This window comes from Hyperoodon ampullatus (assembly GCF_949752795.1).
Source record: "Hyperoodon ampullatus genome assembly, chromosome: 11".
Classification (NCBI taxonomy): Eukaryota; Metazoa; Chordata; class Mammalia; order Artiodactyla; family Ziphiidae; genus Hyperoodon; species Hyperoodon ampullatus.
In genome coordinates, this window is record NC_136924.1 from 59,537,972 (window position 1) to 59,556,457 (window position 18,486).

Consider the following 18,486-nt stretch of genomic DNA (forward strand, 5'->3'; position numbering starts at 1 on the left):
CTGACTATGTATCAAAAACTGTTAATATTACTTAGCTGTAAAAAAGAATGAAATAATGCCTTTTGCAGCAACATGGATGGACCTAGAGGTTATCATACTAAGTGAAGTAAGCCAGACAGAGAAAGACAAATATCATATGATACTGCTTATATGCAGAATCTAAAAAATGATACAAATGAACTTATTTACAAAACAGAAATAGACCCACAGACGTAGAAAACAAACTTATGGTTAATAAAGGGGAAAGAGGGGGAGGAATAAATTAGGAATTTGGGATTAACTTTACACACGACTATATATAAAATAGATAACCAACAGGGACCTACTGTATAGCACAGGGAACTCTACTCAATATTTTGTAATAACCTATATGGGAAAAGAATCTGAAAAAGAATATATATATATATATATGAATCACTTTGCTGTAACCTGAAACTAATACAACATTGTAAACCAACTATACTTCAATAAAAAATTTTTGAAAAAGCAAAACCTGTTCTATGTGATGGAAATATAGGAGGTGTCATAAACAACAGCCAGATAAGTAAGGAGGTTGATTCTATTCAGGCCGTTGCAAAGAGCATGCCCAGATCTGAAAGTCTCAGCCGGGTGGTTTTGCCTTAGCTATTAATATAAGGAGGGGAAAACAAGTTGCAAATGGGGTGATTTACAGTTGAAGTAGTTGAGAAAGGAGGGGGAGTCCAGTCGGTCATCTGAACAGGAAATGTTTTCCTCCATGTTTCCATAGTTTTAAGGGACACATGGTTCTAATCTTATCTAATCAATTAGGAGGCAGGGATGAGAAGCTGGTGGTTCTGAGTCTGGCTTTGTCAGTAGGTTCAGGCAAAAGGAGAATGGTCTGTGTTTGGCCTTGTTGGAGTGAGTAAAAGAAAACTCCTGCCCTCATAGAGGTTACATTCTAGTGGGGGAAGACAGACAATCAAACAAGTAAATATATAAATATATCATAGGTCAGATGGTTAAGTGCTTTGAAAAAAGGCAGCATCAGATGAAATGTGACATTTTTTGTTACAATGGTGTCACTGGGGAAGAATTCTCTGGGGAGATGATCTGAAGGAAGTGAAGAAGGAGCCTGGTGGATACCTGGGGAGGAGTGATCCAGTCCTGGGTGGAGCATGCCTCTCTGGTGAGTGACAGCAAGGAGGCCACCGTGGCTGGAGAGAGGTGAGAAAGGGCCAGAGTGGGACTGGATAAGATCAGAGGAGGGGATGGAGGCCACATCATGTGGGGCTTGTGAGAAATGAGAAGCCTTTGCAGGCTTTTAAAGTGGGTTCTCTATAAACCCACAGTTATGCATTAAGGACTCTGACGATGCAAAACCACATCCGAGATAACCAGTAGAAATGGAACTGGTGGCACTTAACAGGAGAGACCTGATTATTTGCTAATTTTCTGTCTCTTAGATACTGGATCCAGTTAGAAATCTGACCAATCATAACCATATTCCTCTTTTCTGGGCAAGAGTGAAGAGGGGGGTGGAAACTGTTCACCTCTATCTTTTCCTTTGAGTTTAACAAACCTATAGCCAGCTCCTTGAAGTAATAGTTAACATTTATTGATCAGTTACCATATGCCAGGCACTATTCTAAACAATTTACATTTATGAATTAGCTATTCTCAAATGTATCCTCTAAATCAGGTGTTATTATTATTCTCATTCATTAGATGTGGAAACGGGGATCAAGAGCAATTAAATAACTTTCCCAAGGTCTTCCAGTGCCCAAGCTGGGATTCAAATGCAGGCGGCCTGACGTTAGAGCTTGGGGCTTTACTACAGCTGATGCTGTGGAAAATCAATGATATATCACTTATATACCCACCTGAGACCAAAGCAATTGACCATACAGCTTCTTTGTTGTAACCACAGTTACTGAACTGTGTAGAACTTAATTCAGTTAGTTCCAATACAATGCAGTAAGAATTTGCCTCTGCTTTTTCCCTCCTCTTGTTTTTACCCTTGGATTCAGGGTGTGTTTGGTCACCACGCAATTTTAAAAATGACCGCCAGATGGCAGTACAACCCAAATTTAATACAATTTTTTTAACAATGCCCTTTATTGAACAATTTTGGCTTCCTTCCTTTTTCATGCCTCCATACAGAAATAATGTCTCTAAATTGAATATTCTGCCCTTTGGTCCCACAGAGAAATTGACTGCCAAGAATATTTCCTTCTGTTTTCCTCAGTTACAGCCCTGCAAATCTTTCCCAGGGCCTGGGTGGAGGCTGGTAGCTTCCCCTGTAGCTGTGCAGGGCCTGAGCTTGTACTGGTGACGTTTTCACTTTCAGCATCTACATCAAAAACTTATTAGTGAAACACAGCCAACTATTGGGAAAATAATATGTTTCATTTTTCAAAGAATTGCATCTGAGGCACTAATATTGTTATCTTGCATCTGCAGGGATTTACTGAGGCCTCCTTCTTGCCCCTCAGAGTCGGTAGATGAAACTTAAGATTCTGGCTTTACCCCTTTCGTCGGGATCCAGGAGTCCAGGCATCTGGACGCTGAGATTAGTGTGGGTGTCACCTGTGGACACCACCATGGGCTCACACTGCCTGCAGCCTGTCCTGCTCATTCTGTTTCTCCATTTCCTGAAGGACCTCGAGGATATTTGAGCTTGTCCTGTCATTTATGGCAGCTGCCATAGCTTCCAAGGAGAAGCGTTTTTTTTTTAATGCCAGAGAAACTCAAGAATGTTCTGCCTTGGCCAAGCCAACATTCTTCTGAGCAGAGCTCCTTAGGGAGATAAATCTACAAAGGAATCAAGAAAAGCAAAAGCAACAAGGTTTTGGTATGTGGTTAAGCAATTCCTTCATGTTTCACACCTCTTTCCCCTGCTTTCTTCCCTTAACTGAGACCTGGCTCTCTCCTGTGGATGCTTCTTCCGTGGCCTCCCCAGGCAGAGGCTGTTCATGATCTTGCATTTCATGTTCAAAGCCAGCATCTTCATTTACCTGCACCAGCTTCCATCGTCCTCATTTTCAGACTTTCCTGCCACACTGAGGATTTCAGAACTTGCTCAGTCATCCTCTGTATTTTAATCCCAAGACATAATCACCCAATGTTCCTACCTCTATTTGTTCTTCTATAGCTTTTTAACTACTGTACCTCACTCTGGAAGGACCCAAACTATATCCTTCTTACTCTTTGTTGTACGTTTTTACAACCTGCTACTTAATGGTCAGTTATTAAGCAGATGTTGAATTAGATTGATTGATCAATTATTATCTTGCGTTTGTTTCCTAAGTTAGAGATATCTAGTAAATTGGGTTAGACTAGTAACCTCAAAACTGGACGACCATACCTTAGAGATATACAGTTACAGATAGCTTCAAGGGAATACATTTCCAGAGTCTCAATTTCCACACATTCTTTCCTAAAATGTACTTGCCTGAGAACTGGCCTGTGATCAAGGACTCATGCTGGCTTCCCTTTCCCATCTCCTCTTTCACAGTTTCCCTTCTCCTACTTTAAAAAAGAAAAGCATATTTCTCATTCATGCAGAACAGATGCGTTAACCTTATGTGTAAAAACTCTAGAACATTAAACAGAGGGATATTTGAAATACGGTGCCAGTGCTGAGAAAGTGAAAGACTTGCATTACTGAATAGCCAATCAGTTTGCAAATCAAGTGGTTTCTAAATATTTGTCATATGATAATTTTTTTGATAATAGATGGTTGTGTGATGTTTTTAAACACATAACTTAAAAGGAATTCAAAGAACTGAGCGACACTGTGAAAACAAAAGTTTATCTTTTTCTACTAATTGATTTTTTTGAAAAAATTTTATTGGTGCTCACAAATAAAAATAGAAATAGTATTGATGCTGAACCCTGTAGCATTAAGTAATATTCATTCTTGGATACATGAACTAATTGGGAGAAAGTTCGTCTATGGAATGCATTTCCAACAATATATTTTTATGTTTGATATTTGTCAAAATTTAGAATTTATATGTACTATTTTGATTGATAGTGAGTAAATTAAAATTGTAATGATAACTAAATTCAGACATAAATTTTTTTATTAGTTTCTGCTTTATAACAAAGTGAATCAGTTATACATATACATCTGTTCCCATATCCCTTCCCTCTTGCGTCTCCCTCCCTCCCACCCTCCCTATCCCACCCCTCCAGGCGGTCACAAAGCACGGAGCTGATCTCCCTGTGCTACGCAGCTGCTTCCCACTAGCTATCTACCTTACGTTTGGTAGTGTATATATGTCCATGCCTCTCTCTCGCTTTGTCACAGCTTACCCTTCCCCCTCCCCATATCCTCAAGTCCATTCTCAAGTAAGTCTGGGTCTTTATTCCTGTTTTACCCCTAGGTTCTTCATGACATTTTTTTTTCTTAAATTCCATATACATGTCAGACATAAATTTTCAACATGTGGAATTTTATGGCTACAGAAAAGATTTAAATAATATACATATACGTGTTGCAGAAGAATTTGATAGAGGAATCCATAAAATACTTTCAAGCATAAGAATATATTAGGATAAAGTTCTGTGGAGGAGTGGGGTATAAATACAGGTTAAGGAGAAAAAGGAATTTTATGAAATTTTTAACTCTAAAAACATCTCATCTTAAAAGTATTTGATAGTGGGTGTCAAATTGCTATGGCATTTAGATTTCATTGGATACCTTCAAAAGAGTGAAATAACAGCTTTGTTTAAAATGTCGGTATTTTAAAGTGCTGGAAGTTATACCACTTACAACTATTTAAATTATTTCTTTAAAAATCCTAAATGTCTATTTAAAAATGTGTGAGAGGGTATGTAGGGCTCCCAAAAATTTTAAGGGTGCTTTTGAGTGAGATGTTTAGGGATCACTGGGCTAGGCCCCGTGGGTGTCTTTTTTTTTTTTTTTTTTTTTTTTGAGCTCTTTATTCTGCTTGAGTTGCCCAGTGTACCCATACTGTTTTTAAGAATAAGGTTTTGTAGTATGGCTTAATAGCTGGTAGAGTATATACATATATTTTTTTGTGTGTGTGAAATTAACCTGGCTGTTTGTGGATCTTTGTCTTCATAATCCATATAAATATATACAATTTTGACCATGATTTTATGAGATATAATATCTTTATAAATTTATTTTAGGGTATCTTTTTTGACTCCAAGCCCAAATGGTCCCCACCTTCCCTTGCCTAAGACTGAATCTTGGAAGTTACTACCCAAATGGGATGAAGAGTTTATACCTACAAATATTAGAGGAGAAAGAGCCAAAGTGAAGATTTCCCCATTGCCTTTATTCACAGAAAAACATATCTTCACATTTGTCCTGAAATCTGACCAGTTGGAGCAGCACTCTTTCTCCCATAGAAGAAGTGAGGTGTCAGTTGTCAGAAGAAATGGAGAGGGGCTCTGTCTAGCTCCCAAGTGATACTGTGAGACTAAGGTATAAAATAAATGAAACTGGGAATATCTATATCTGCTTATAATATTGAGTCGTGGCATGTTTAACCCAGGTTCATAATTTGAATAATTGCCACTGAACTGTAATAATAATCAACAACTACTTCATTATTATTTTCTATGATTTTTGTGTTTCCCCTGCCTAAGAATGAGGGAGCTTTCCCAGAATTTGTCCTGCTTATTGTTAAATGGGGTGCATTTACCTTGATATTTGATGTTTAATACATTGAATTTTCTGATATTTTGGATTGAATGTTTTAAAACTGAACGATAGATAGGGAGGGTGGGAGGGAGACGCAAGAGGGAGGAGATATGGAGATATATGTGTAGGTGATTCACTTTATTATAAAGCAGAAACTAACACACCACTGTAAAGCAATTATACTCCAACAAAGATGCTAAAAAAAACCAACAACTGAATGATAGCCCAAAGGATTCATAGACATTATAGCTTGGTTAATAAGTAATAAATGAATATTTAAAGGTTGCTGGGTATCTATAGAATCAAAGATTATAGCATGTCCCATGGCCCTAGGCTCTCTCTGCTGTGCTGTGGGATTTAGGAGAACCAGAAGGAATCAGAAGTTAATTTCCTTCTAAGGATGGACGTTGCTTATGCACGAATGAACTGTATGTATGTTAGTTTCATTACATAGTGCATTACATAGTGATTTGACATTTATATACATTATGAAATGACCACTGTGATAAGTCTAGTAATCACTTGTCCCTATACAAAGTTATTACAATATTACTGACCGTATTCCTTATGAAGTGTATTACATCCCCATGGCTTATTTATTTTGTAACTGAAAGTTTGTACCTCTTAATTTCCTTCACCAGAGGGTATCATGCTAAGTAAATGGGAACTTTCTTAACATGAAAAAGTTAAGGTCATTTACAAATGACCTACAGCAAATATCACACTTAACCATGAATTAGTAAATGCATTTATCTTAAAATCAGGAATAATTCAGAGAATGCTGCTATCACTATTTGTTTTCAGCCTAGTACCAGGTTCCTCGCTTGAACATTAAAATGAGAAAAGGAAAGAAAAGATTAAATAGTTGAAAAGGGAGAAAGAAAAATGTCATTATTTGTGGATGACCTGATTATCTCTATAGGAAACCTGAAACAATCTATAATTTATAAAATAGACATATTTCAATTTCTCTATTTGCAAAATCTAGATTATAATGTCATTTTATTTTATATTATGTTACGTTATTTTATTTTTAATTTTTAGAAGTAAGTAGGACGCTGTGCATAGTCTCCCAACATTGAAATTGGACTGCAGTTTCCAGCTTCCCCTACAACCAGGAGGCAGTTTTGTGTGAACTAGCTCTGCTAATCTTAGCAACTTTTACAAGACCTTAATCTGGAGATGAGCATGTGTGAAAACAGTCTTCATTTTGCTGGCATATATTGCCTGCAGAAGCATCCAGGTTAGAAAGAGAGCAGTGGTTGTAGGATTGAATTCTGACACAGAAGCACATTTCATAGGTAGCACTCGCTATTACTTAGTGAAATTCTTCTCATTTAGTGCTCTGCTGCAAATGTGCTTATGGGGGTGGTTTTCTCACTAGACCAGCCCTACGGCAGAGGTATTGCCATTTTTCCTGGAAACTTCAACATCATCCGTTTCTCCAGTCCTTTGAGTGATTTTAGGATCCAAATGATAAGCTGTATTAAGTAACTTTTCTGCTGAAATTAGCTTTAGTCCAGGTTAGTTTGTAATAAGTGTCCTCCTGATACACAATTATTTTTACTTTTTTCTTATCTTTAACATGCATGCTCATTTTATATAGTTGTGTTCATTGTGTCTAAACAAGATTGGATTTATATTTATTGTCACTCAGTTCTACTATAAATACTCTTTTCATGTTATTTGCTTTTCAGTATTATTTAAAACTTGTTTTAATGGTTACAAAATAGTCCAACATTTTGTTATGCATTTTATTGTGAGACATTTGGGTTATTTCCAGGTTTGGGTTATTTTAAGAAATGTAGCAATAATCACTTTTATGCATTTAACTTTTTTCTTTCTTTGAATCTATTCTTTGGATCACTTCATGTGTGGCTTTTGTACCTACTACTACGTTACTTCCCAAAATATTGTCCCAAATTTCTCAACATAACTTCTGAAACCCTGGAATGTAGAATATTTTCAGAGAAGTTTTATACCCATTGTCTTATTTGTTCATCAGAACAAATTCCTTGAGTTTGACAGGGCAGGTTTTATTGAACTCTTTCCGTTGATAAAACTGAGCTCCAGATTTTTCTATGACATGTCCAGACATTACCCTATAGTAGCAGAGCTGATATCAGAACTCCATGATGCCAATATACTATTGTCAGTGCCTTTGATTTCCCTCAAGTACCTATCCCATTTGCGACACTGTTCTAAGTCCTGGGGCTACAGCTGTGAACAAGACAAAGTAAACAAAGTTCTTACTCTCATGGAACTTGCCTTCCAAAGAGACAGGCAAGAAACAAAGAAGAGAATTAATCATATGGAACTTCCTTTAGGTATCAATTACTTTCCTGAAACTGTAGCATTTGAATGAATCCTTTTAACCTTTCTTCCTCCTTTTCTCCCTCTCTCTTTTCTACTTTCCTCCTTTTTGATTCCTCTTTTCCACCCTATATTTATCGAAGTATTTAGCTGGACTTCGTGCTGTATTTTAAGAAAATAGTGCAACATGAGTGATGTAAGAGTGCAGAGTCTAGATGTGGAGAGAGAATGATTATAATAAAGGTGAATGTAATAGAAAAGCAGACGATGCAACAGGATAAGATGGCGGCTCACTGAACCAATGTGGGTGTGGTCAAGGAAGGCTTCCAAGAAGGAGGATGCAGGAGTGAATCTAGAATAATGAGATTTCAGGCAGAAGAGGAGTTGGAAGGGTTTTAGGACAGGAGTTCACAGAAGGATTAGCATGTAGAACAGCCCACAGGGTGCATTCTAGTGTGGATTACCATGGTTACAACAGTTCAAACTGTAAGTTCCAATTTGAAGAGGAGACTTCTCAGAGCAAGGAGGAATATGACCTCATTGGGGTGTGTATGAAGCTTTATAGATTGAAAACCAGACAAGATTCATAGGGTTATAAAAAAGTTATTTAATACAAATTCCTGATAGGGATATAAAAATAAACTTCAAAAAGGGCAGTCTTTGTGATGTATATGGTTCTGAAAATTTTCCTTTAAAATTAAAAAAAAATTTTATGCAAATTTTAAAGGTTACTTTCCATTTATAGTTATTACAAAATATTGGCTAAGACATGGAAACAACCTAAATGTCCATCAAAAGATGAATGGATAAAGAAGATGTAGTACATATATACAATGGAATACTACTCAGCCATAAGAATGGCTGAGAATGAAATAATGCCATTTGCAGCAACATGGATGCAACTAGAGATTATCATACTAAGTGAAGTAAGTCAGAAAGAGAAAGACAAATACCATATGATGTCACTTATATGTGGAAACTAAAAGAGGATGCAAATGAACCTATTTACGAAACAGAAACAGAATTATGAACATAGAGAATAGACTGGTGGTTGCCAAGGGGTAGGGGATAGGGGAAGGGATGGAGTGGGAGGTTGGGGTTAGCAGATGTAAGCCTTTATATATAGAATGAATAAACAACAAGGTCCTACTGTATAGCACAGAGACTACGTTCAACATCCTATGATAAACCATAATGGAAAATAATATAAAAAAGAATGTATGTATATGTGTAACGGAATCACTTTGCTGTACAGCAGAAATTAACACAACATTGTAAATCAACTGTATGTCAATTAAAAAAAAAAGCCCAAACCACAAAATATGGCTATGCTCCTTGCATTGTACAATACATCCTTGAACCTATCGTATACCAAATAGTTTGTACATCCCACTATCCCATCCTGTTATTGTCCCTCCCCACCACTGGTAATCACTAGTTTGTTCTTTATATGTGTGAGCCTGCTTTTTTTATGTTCACTCATTTGTTGTATTTTTAAGATTCCACATATAAGCGATATCATACAATATTTATCTTTCTCTGTCAGACTTATTTCACTTAGCGTAATGCCCTCCAAGTCCATCCATGGTGCTGAAAATGGCAAAGTTTTGTTCTTTTATATGGCTGAGTAGTATTCCTTTGTGTGTGTGTGTGTGTGTGTGTGTGTGTGTGTATCTCACATCTATCCATTCATTTGTTGATCAACACTTAGGTTGCTTCCATAATTTGGTATTTGTAAATAATGCTGCTATGAACATTGGAGTGCATGTATCTTTTTGAATTAGTGTTTTCATTTTTTTGGATATATATCCAGGAGTAAAATTGCTGGATGACATGGTAGTTCTATTTTTAGTTTTTTGAGAAACTGCCATAATGTTTTCCAAGGTGGCTGTACCAATTTACAAGCCCATCAACAATGTACAAGGGTTCCCCTTTCTCCATGTCCTAGCCAACATTTGTTATTTGTGTTCTTTTAAATGATAGCCATTCTTAGAGGTGTGAGGTGATATCTCGTTGTGGTTTTAATTTGCATTTCTCTGATGATTAACCATGTCGAGCATCTTTTCTTTTCATGTGCCTGTTAGCCATCTGTATGCCTTCTTTGGAAAAATGTCTATTCAGGTCTTCTGCCCATTTTTAATTGGGTTGCGTTTTTCTGATGTTGAGTTGTATGAATTGTTTATGTATTTTTGATATTAACCCTTTATTGGTCATATCATTGGCAAATATTTTCTCCCATTCAGTAGATTGCCTTTTCTCTACCTGCTAATATCCACCTTCTGAGTGGGTGTCTTTATGTGGTTCCTAGATTGTCTAGGTTCTCCACTTCACACTGGACTATGTATGTTGGGGCAGGAGAAGGTATGAGAAATTCCCTGTGTTTTTCTTGCTCTCTACTTTCATTTGGTTTTCCATAGCAAGTAGACAGAAATTGGTGGCACCACAAGGTATGTATTTATTGGCTACTACCTTGACTTATTTTTCCTTTAGCATGAGGTCTGTCTAACTTCATCTTTAATAGAAATTTTACGGTAAAGACCAAAAAGTTTCAGCCTTTGGCCATGTACCTATTTGTGGGAGCTATAATCAGTCAATTCACTTTTCCTTTGGAGAATTTCCCAAGAAGTAGAAAATGACTTTATAGTGGGTACTTGTCAGGGAAGAAGTATGGACCATATAATTTTGACAGTCTTTCAGGGTGTATTGGAAATATTTAAATCTTATTGCAGGTCAAGATTTAGGCCTGCCTTGCAGGTTTACCTATTCTCCCCTTCCCACCAGCATACTGATTTGCTATAAATATTTTTTAATCTAAGACTTCCAGGCACCATGTTAAATATTTCACATATTAAATTAAAGTTTCATCTTACACCAACTTTTAAAAGTAGCAAATTGTGAAGAAGTGGAAATGGATGTACAGAGATCATGTGTAGCTGTTTTGGACACATGGCATATATGGCCAAGAACTGTTTTGTATTCAAGTAGTCTAAGTTCTGAGGAGGCTGTTACTAACATTGCTTTATATTATTTCACTGTCTGGCCATATGTTGGCACGTGATCAAGGATCTGTATTGGACTGCCTGTGACTAAATTTTGATCTTCCTTCTTTTCACAGTAAGGCTGTCTTATTGCATATTTTTGGAAAAAGATTTAATAAGCCTTGGGATTCTTCTCATTGCCAAACTTTCAGCTTGTGGTAGGCTCCCATGCTGGGTTGCATAGACCACCACATTCTTTTGGAGAAAAGTTGATCTTCTCCCATGTACTGGACTCTAGGAGCTCAAAACTCAGATCCTTTGACTCTTATGAATTCAGTGACATTAGGCACTGTTGTTCCCCTGGCAGATAGTATATAAGGGAGCCACATTCTGTAAACTTCTATGGAACTGTCGACAATCTCTCTCTCTTTCTCTCTTTTTTAAATGTGTGTTACAGGTTTCTTTGCATGAATTGCCTCACTAGTGGGGGATATTTGGTGAAGTCACCCAGCTGGTCAGTCATAGGCACATGTTGCCTTTTCTGCCTTTGGCCCTGCTGGGCTGGAATGTGCCCACAGTTCATCTCAACTAATTGCCTACCTTCTCTTCACATCTACTCTTCTCAACAAATGTATCAGTGTTCAAATAAAGCCACATTAAAAGTAAAATACATTTCCTCTTATAAAACTATCCAGATAGGAATGGAGAAATCTCAGGGAACAGAGTTAGAGCTGCACTTTGGAAACTTAGAGTAATAAATATGGAGCATCTGCATTAAATAATATAATCTGCGATATAAAATGTGTGCTAAACATGCAAAAGACCTTAAGAGCCCAGGTTATAGGTAGTTTCGTTCTGCCCGAAATGATAGTTTTTTTTTGTTTTTTTTTCTGTCTGCTTAATTATTTAATCAATATAACCAAGTTGGTCAATCTTCTTTTGTTGAAGACAAACCATCAAGGAAGTAACGGAATGCAGGTGACCCAGTGGAATCCTGTTATCAGCTGGATGTTGGGTAAGTAGACGAATATTCATTACTAAGAGGCAGAGACCATATTTGTAGAATGGTCTTAGCTGGATATCCAGATTCAGGGTTACTTATAGTAAATAATCCCAGAATCTATAGATTTATGAACACAGATTTCTGGAAATGGCTATGTCAGCCATACATTTCATTTAATCATTTCACATATAAAAGTTTGTTTTAGGGCTTCCCTGGTGGCGCAGTGGTTAAGAATCTGCTGCAAATGCAGGGGACATGGGTTCGAGCCCTGGTCTGGGAAGATTCCACATGCTGTGGAGCAACTAAGCCCATGCGCCATAACTACTGAGCCCGTGTGCCAGAACTACTGAAGCCCACCTGCCTAGAGCCCGTGCTCCGCAACGAGAAGCCACCTCAATGAGAAGCCCACGCACCACAACGAAGAGTAGCCCCTGCTCACCACAACTAGAGAAAAGCCCGCGTGCAGCAACGAAGACCCAACGCAGCCAAAAGAAAAAAATATTTTTTAATTTTAATCTTATACCAACTTTAGGATATACACATGTCTTCTTTTTCATATTCTTTTCCATTATAGGTTATTACAAGATGCTGAATATAGTTCCCTGTGCCATACAGTAGGTTCTTGTTGGTTATCTATTTTATATATGGTGGTGTGTATGTTAATCCCAAATTCTTAATTTATCTCTCCTCTCCCCCTCCCCCGCACTAGCCCTTTTGTTAAACATAAGTTTGTTTTCTATGTCTGTGAGTCTATTTCTGTCTTGTAAATAAGTTTCTATTATTTTTTTAGATTCCACATATAAGTGATATATGATATTTGTCCTTGTCTGACTTACTTCACTTAGTATGATTATAAGAATTTGCATTTCATTCATTTATTCACTCATTCTTTTTTTTTTTTTTTTGCGGTACGCGGGCCTCACAGTGTTGTGGCCTCTCCCGTTGCGGAGCACAGGCTCCGGACGCACAGGCTCAGCAGCCATGGCTCACGGGCCCAGCCGCTCCGCGGCATGTGGGATCTTCCCGGACCGGGGCACGAACCCGTGTCCCCTGCATTGGCAGGTGGACTCTCAACCACTGTGCCACCAGGGAAGCCCACTCATTCAATTCTTTTAGTTAAGTTATACTTATCAAGAGCCTACCTAGTGCTTGGCACTCTTCTAGGTCTTGTGAAATAGAGTTGAACAAAGTAAATGTTTTGTTCTCTAAGAGCTTACTTATTGAGAAGGGAATCAGAAAAACCAGAGAAGACAAGAGCAAAGAAACAGACAAGAAAATACCAGGGAATAAAAAATATTACAATGAAAATAGAATCAAGTTATCTGCTTACAAGTTAAGAGTTACTTTAGTTTGGAAGCCACTGGAAACTTTCATGAACAGGTGATATTTAAGTTGAGATGAACAGCAATAATGGATGACAGAAGTCACAGGTATTTATAACTAGTAGAAACATGCTTTATCTGTATACCATGCTTGGCTCACACATTCACATTTCTAATGCTGGACAGTCACTGTGCAGCCCCGTGTGTTCCTCAGCTCCTCTGAGGGAAGAATAGGATGAGATCTGACCTTTGATCCTAACACCAGATCCTTCTGGGCCTCACATCATCTAGGGTTTCTCTTCACTTCTATTTTTGTTACAAATTCTGTATCTGATCCCCTTGTTAGTCTGTGTCTAGTTAATGCTGGTTTATTGGAAACTCATTCATGTGTCTTTGCCCATCCCAGTCCAAGACTGCTGCAGAATCTTCCCATTCTTTTGTAGTGTATGAACAGTGATGAGAGGTCTGATTTTGGACCAAGTCCTTGATGCTCCTCTCTAAGACCTCTTGTCATGCTGAGGCTTCTTTTCTGGTTTCCACTCAGGGCCTGGCTCCCTTAATAAATGCTCTAAATTAGAGTGTGCACTGGTGACTGGGGCCAGGCTTGTGACCATTTGGTATATCCAGAGGGTAGAAAGAAATGTGACCTGCGCATGGAGGAATATTAAATTGTCACAAATTTAAGGTGTCCCTGTTATGTGTTTTTCAAATTGTTTAATACAGAAAATATAATAAAAATGATAGCACTACTTCAATATAAAACATTTAAAAATGTATTGTGAAAAATTAAAACATATGTGTTAGATTGGAAAACATTTTGATTTTTTTTTTTTTTTTTTTTTTTTTGCGGTACGCGGGCCTCTCACTGCTGTGGCCTCTCCCGCTGCGGAGCACAGGCTCCGGACGCGCAGGCCCAGCGGCCATGGCTCACGGGCCCAGCCGCTCCGCAGCATGTGGGACCCTCCCGGACCGGGGCACGAACCCGCGTCCCCCGCATCGGCAGGCGGGCTCTCAACCACTGCGCCACTAGGGAAGCCCAACTTTTTGATTTCTATAAAAGAAAAAAAATTAATATTTCTCATATATCTGTCCTTAAAATGATAAGAATGATTAAAAGACTTCAAAGACTGGAAAGACTGGAAAGAATAAACTGCTTGGGGGCTTCCCTGGTGGTGCGGTGCTTAAGAATCTGCCTGCCAAGGCAGGGGACACGGGTTCGAGCTGAGGTCCGGGAAGATCCCACACGCTGCGGAGCAACCAAGTCCGTGTGCCACAACTAATGAGTCTGCGCTCTAGAGCCCACGAGCCACAACTACTGAAGCCCGCGTGCCTAGAGCCCGTGCTCCGCAACAAGAGAAGCCACTGCAATGAGAAGGCCCCTGCTCACCGCAACTAGAGAAAGCTCCCGCACCGCAATGAGGATCCAACGCAGCCAAAAATAAAAATAAATAAATTTTAAAAAAAGAAAAAAAAAGAATAAACTGCTTGGTCCCATTATTTGAGCTATAAACTCAAGCCTCAACTGAAGACAGCTCTATCTCTAAATTCTCGGGCACATGAGACAATACATGTCCATTATTACCTTAGACCGTTTGAGATTTCTGATACAAAGTCACTTCCATTAGAACAAAGTTGCACAAACAAGGCATTTTAAAAAGTACTCATCAGCCTGTAGAACAGTGACTGGCATGTGATAGAGGTATTTGTCTTGAAAATGTTTTTGTATTAGTAGCAATAGTTAATTATTGTTGTGTGTAGCAATAGTAAAAATTAGCAATGAAACTAATGATCATTTATGTCTTCAGGTTCTGGATGAATGTGGGTGTGACCACAGAGGCCTGAGCATTTGTTCAAATGAGACTTAGCTGAGCTTTCTTTTTCCTACTTGTCACCATCTTCCCTCTTAATTGCCAACACCTGCAAACACAGAGTTCTTGTTTCAGTAGAAGACCCCTAGCTCTTGAATATGTCCCCTTTGACATTTAAACAACCGATGCTTCTCATATGCACCATAAAACTCTCATATTTCAGCTCCTTCATAGGCATTCTAAGAGGGATATAGCCACATTGAGGGACCAAGGGGTTTGAACCAATTTTCTTCCTTGGGTAAGACCTGGAAAATTGGTCATCTGGGATTAATTATCCCTTTCCACTTCCAATACTTCTCCCTGCCTACAAGCATATGTGATTTTTAAGGGACATTTCCCAATTGCCATGCATTCTTGAAGTTTTTCTGAGTTCACAGCCCTTTGAATTCTTTAAAGAATTTTTGTCTGTTTTTGTTTGCAAGGAGTTCCAAAGCAGAAATGCACTGTAACATCTTGCTCAGTCATCATTGCTATGTTGCCTTATGGTTATTACTGACAGTTACTGCCCCCTTGGGTTTAGTCTTAACTTCATTCTGCTGAAATCTTAGCTCATTTCTCTCCTCCCATTCTTCAGCAGGGAAGAACAATTGTTCCCCGTTCTCTGCAGGTAATAATGTGGCTTACACATGTAAGCAATGACTCAGTTCTCACTCAATCTGCTCTCTTCAGCTAAATCATCCTAATGCCCACTGGACAGATTGAAATAGTCCAATCTATTTTTAAGTCACTTTTGGCAACAGACAACTTAGAAAATTCATCTCACCCATCTCTCTGCATCTAGGCAGGATCACTTTTTGCCTGGTAGAGCAATATTCTTTCTTCCTTTTGAAGTATTAAGATCCTCAAGGGGAGGGAACAAATCCCAGACTTTCCTCCTACTGTTTCTTTACATAGCCACTAAAGCTCTACTTTCAAATTTCTTACTTTCTTCCTTTGGGTGTACAGATAAAGAGAAGGTCCCAGTGCCTGTCTTCTAGTAGTTTTAATATATATTGGGAGATAAATTTTATATAAGGAACAAACTGGGAGCCATTTCTGGTGTAAGAGCTAACATAGAATTTATTTGAATGTATGAGGAAGGCTTTGCATCGAACCTAAATCTTTGTTGCTATTGTTAAGTTCATGAGATGGTGGAAGTATTTTATTACAGTTCATTTGGGAGGATGAGGATGCAACAAGGTGGAACGAAACCAAATGGTGAAATACCTCATGACTAAATCAAAGATTCAGTGGTTAAGATTTGAGATCATCTAATCTGGTCTCCTCATTCCTCATTTGTTCATTTATTTAAGAAATAGAGTGACGCTTATGCATCAGGTAGTTTTCTAGCCCCGAGGACATTAGTGAACAAAACAGATAAGTATCTTCCCGCACAGAGTTTACATTCTATTAAGGAAAAAGAGGCAATAAACATGTAAGTAAACATAGAATGTGAAGTAGTGTAAGTTCTGTAGACAAAAATTATGGCAGGAAAGGGGTATATGGATTAAAGGGGCTTCTACAGCTGTAATAGGGAGTTGAGGAGGACTCTGAGGCTGAGAGAGAGAAAGAGACTTGTCCGGGGTCAGGAGGCAGGTTTAGAGCCATGACAATGCACAAGCTAACATTTCTTACTCTCAGTCCTGTGTTCATTCCTCTATTTCTTCTGCATGCACCAAGATCAGAAGGCACCCTACTGAAGGTTACTGCATCCTGACTCACTAATGAGAGGCCACAGGGAAAAATGCTGAACAACGCATTTTTCTTAAAATGCTATAAACACAGTAACCTTGATTTTGATTATAGTATAAAAGTTGAATTTACAGGTACATTTGGGAAGTGGTATAGGATATAAAAAGAGACTAATTGTGCCATAAATTGCAACTTATGAAAAGAAATAATATAATGCCTTTATATATATATATATATATATATATATATATATATATATATATATATGATTTACTGTTTGCTTTCATGCATAGAAATCATCTGCTTGCATATGATTGTTTACTGGTGACCAAGTATAGCCATAGGAATGTACGGAAGGAGAAAGTTGTATTAAAGAATGGTAACTTTATCATGCACTAAACATCTGAGAAAGAAATTTTCTTAGGATAGAAAATCTTTACAAAACAGTGTCATTAGAATTGTCTTGAGCCATTTGCTGTCCAAGCTCAGGTGTCCTATTATAGCCCTTTATGGAAACATTTCCCTGTAGAGACAGGACTGAGGAAGGATGGATGAAGCAGAGGTCTTCCTTAGATACCCTCATGCTATTAATTCCTATCCTCACACTAACAAAGACGTGGGTATAGGGAAAATGATCATGCCAACCAGCAGATAATATAATAGTCATTTTGCATTAGATATTAATAAGCACCAAACATCAGCCTTCTCCACCCCTAGAAGAGTCACATCACTAATTTGGTTTGGTTTATAAAAACTGTGAAGTCTTGAGACCTTAGGGGCTATGAATGTGTTAGAATAGGCAGCAAATGTGTGCTGAGCAAGGGAAGGAAAGTGACTGGAGATTAAATGTTCACCTTGGAAAACTGCCTAAGAATACAAACTGATGCCCAGGAAATTGAGACTTACAGTTGTTTTATGAGAAAATATTGTTTTTCTGTATTAAAGTCATTATGTCCTAAAGAATTAACAAACCTCAGAAATGGAAGAAATCTCAGATATCATTTATAATATTAATAATTTCAAACCCTTCTCTCATGATTAATAAGTGCCAGGCACTCTGCTCTGCTCTTCCAGAAAATAACTCATGTGATGCCACAGCAAGCTTATGGAGTAAATATTATTATAATTAGTATTGAACAAGATGGCCTTAATGTTCCCTTCAACTTAACTGAGCTTTAGGCAGGCTTCTTCTTGATTCTAGGCTCCTGATCTCCATTTTCTTAGAGCATTTTTTTTGAACTTGCCAGTGTAGGCTTAAAGACTTAAATATAAGATGTGGCACCATAAAATTCCTAGAAGAGAACATAGGCAAAACATTCTCTGACATAAATTGTACCGATGTTTTCTTAGGTCTGTCTCCCAAGGCAAAAGAAAAAAAAAGCAAAAATAAACAAATGGGATCTAATCAAACTTATGTTTTTCCACAGCAAAGGAAACCATAAGCAAAGCAAAAAGACAACCTACAGACTGGGAGAAAATATCTGCAAATGATGCGACCGACAAAGGATTCATCTCCAAAATACACAAAGAGCTCATGCAGCCCAATATCAAAAAAACAAACAACCCAGTCAAAAAATGGGCAGAAGACCTAAATAGACATTTCTCTAAAGAAGACATACAGATGGCCAAGAGGGACATGAAAAGATGCTCAACATCACTAATTATTAGAGAATGCAAATCAAAACTACAATGA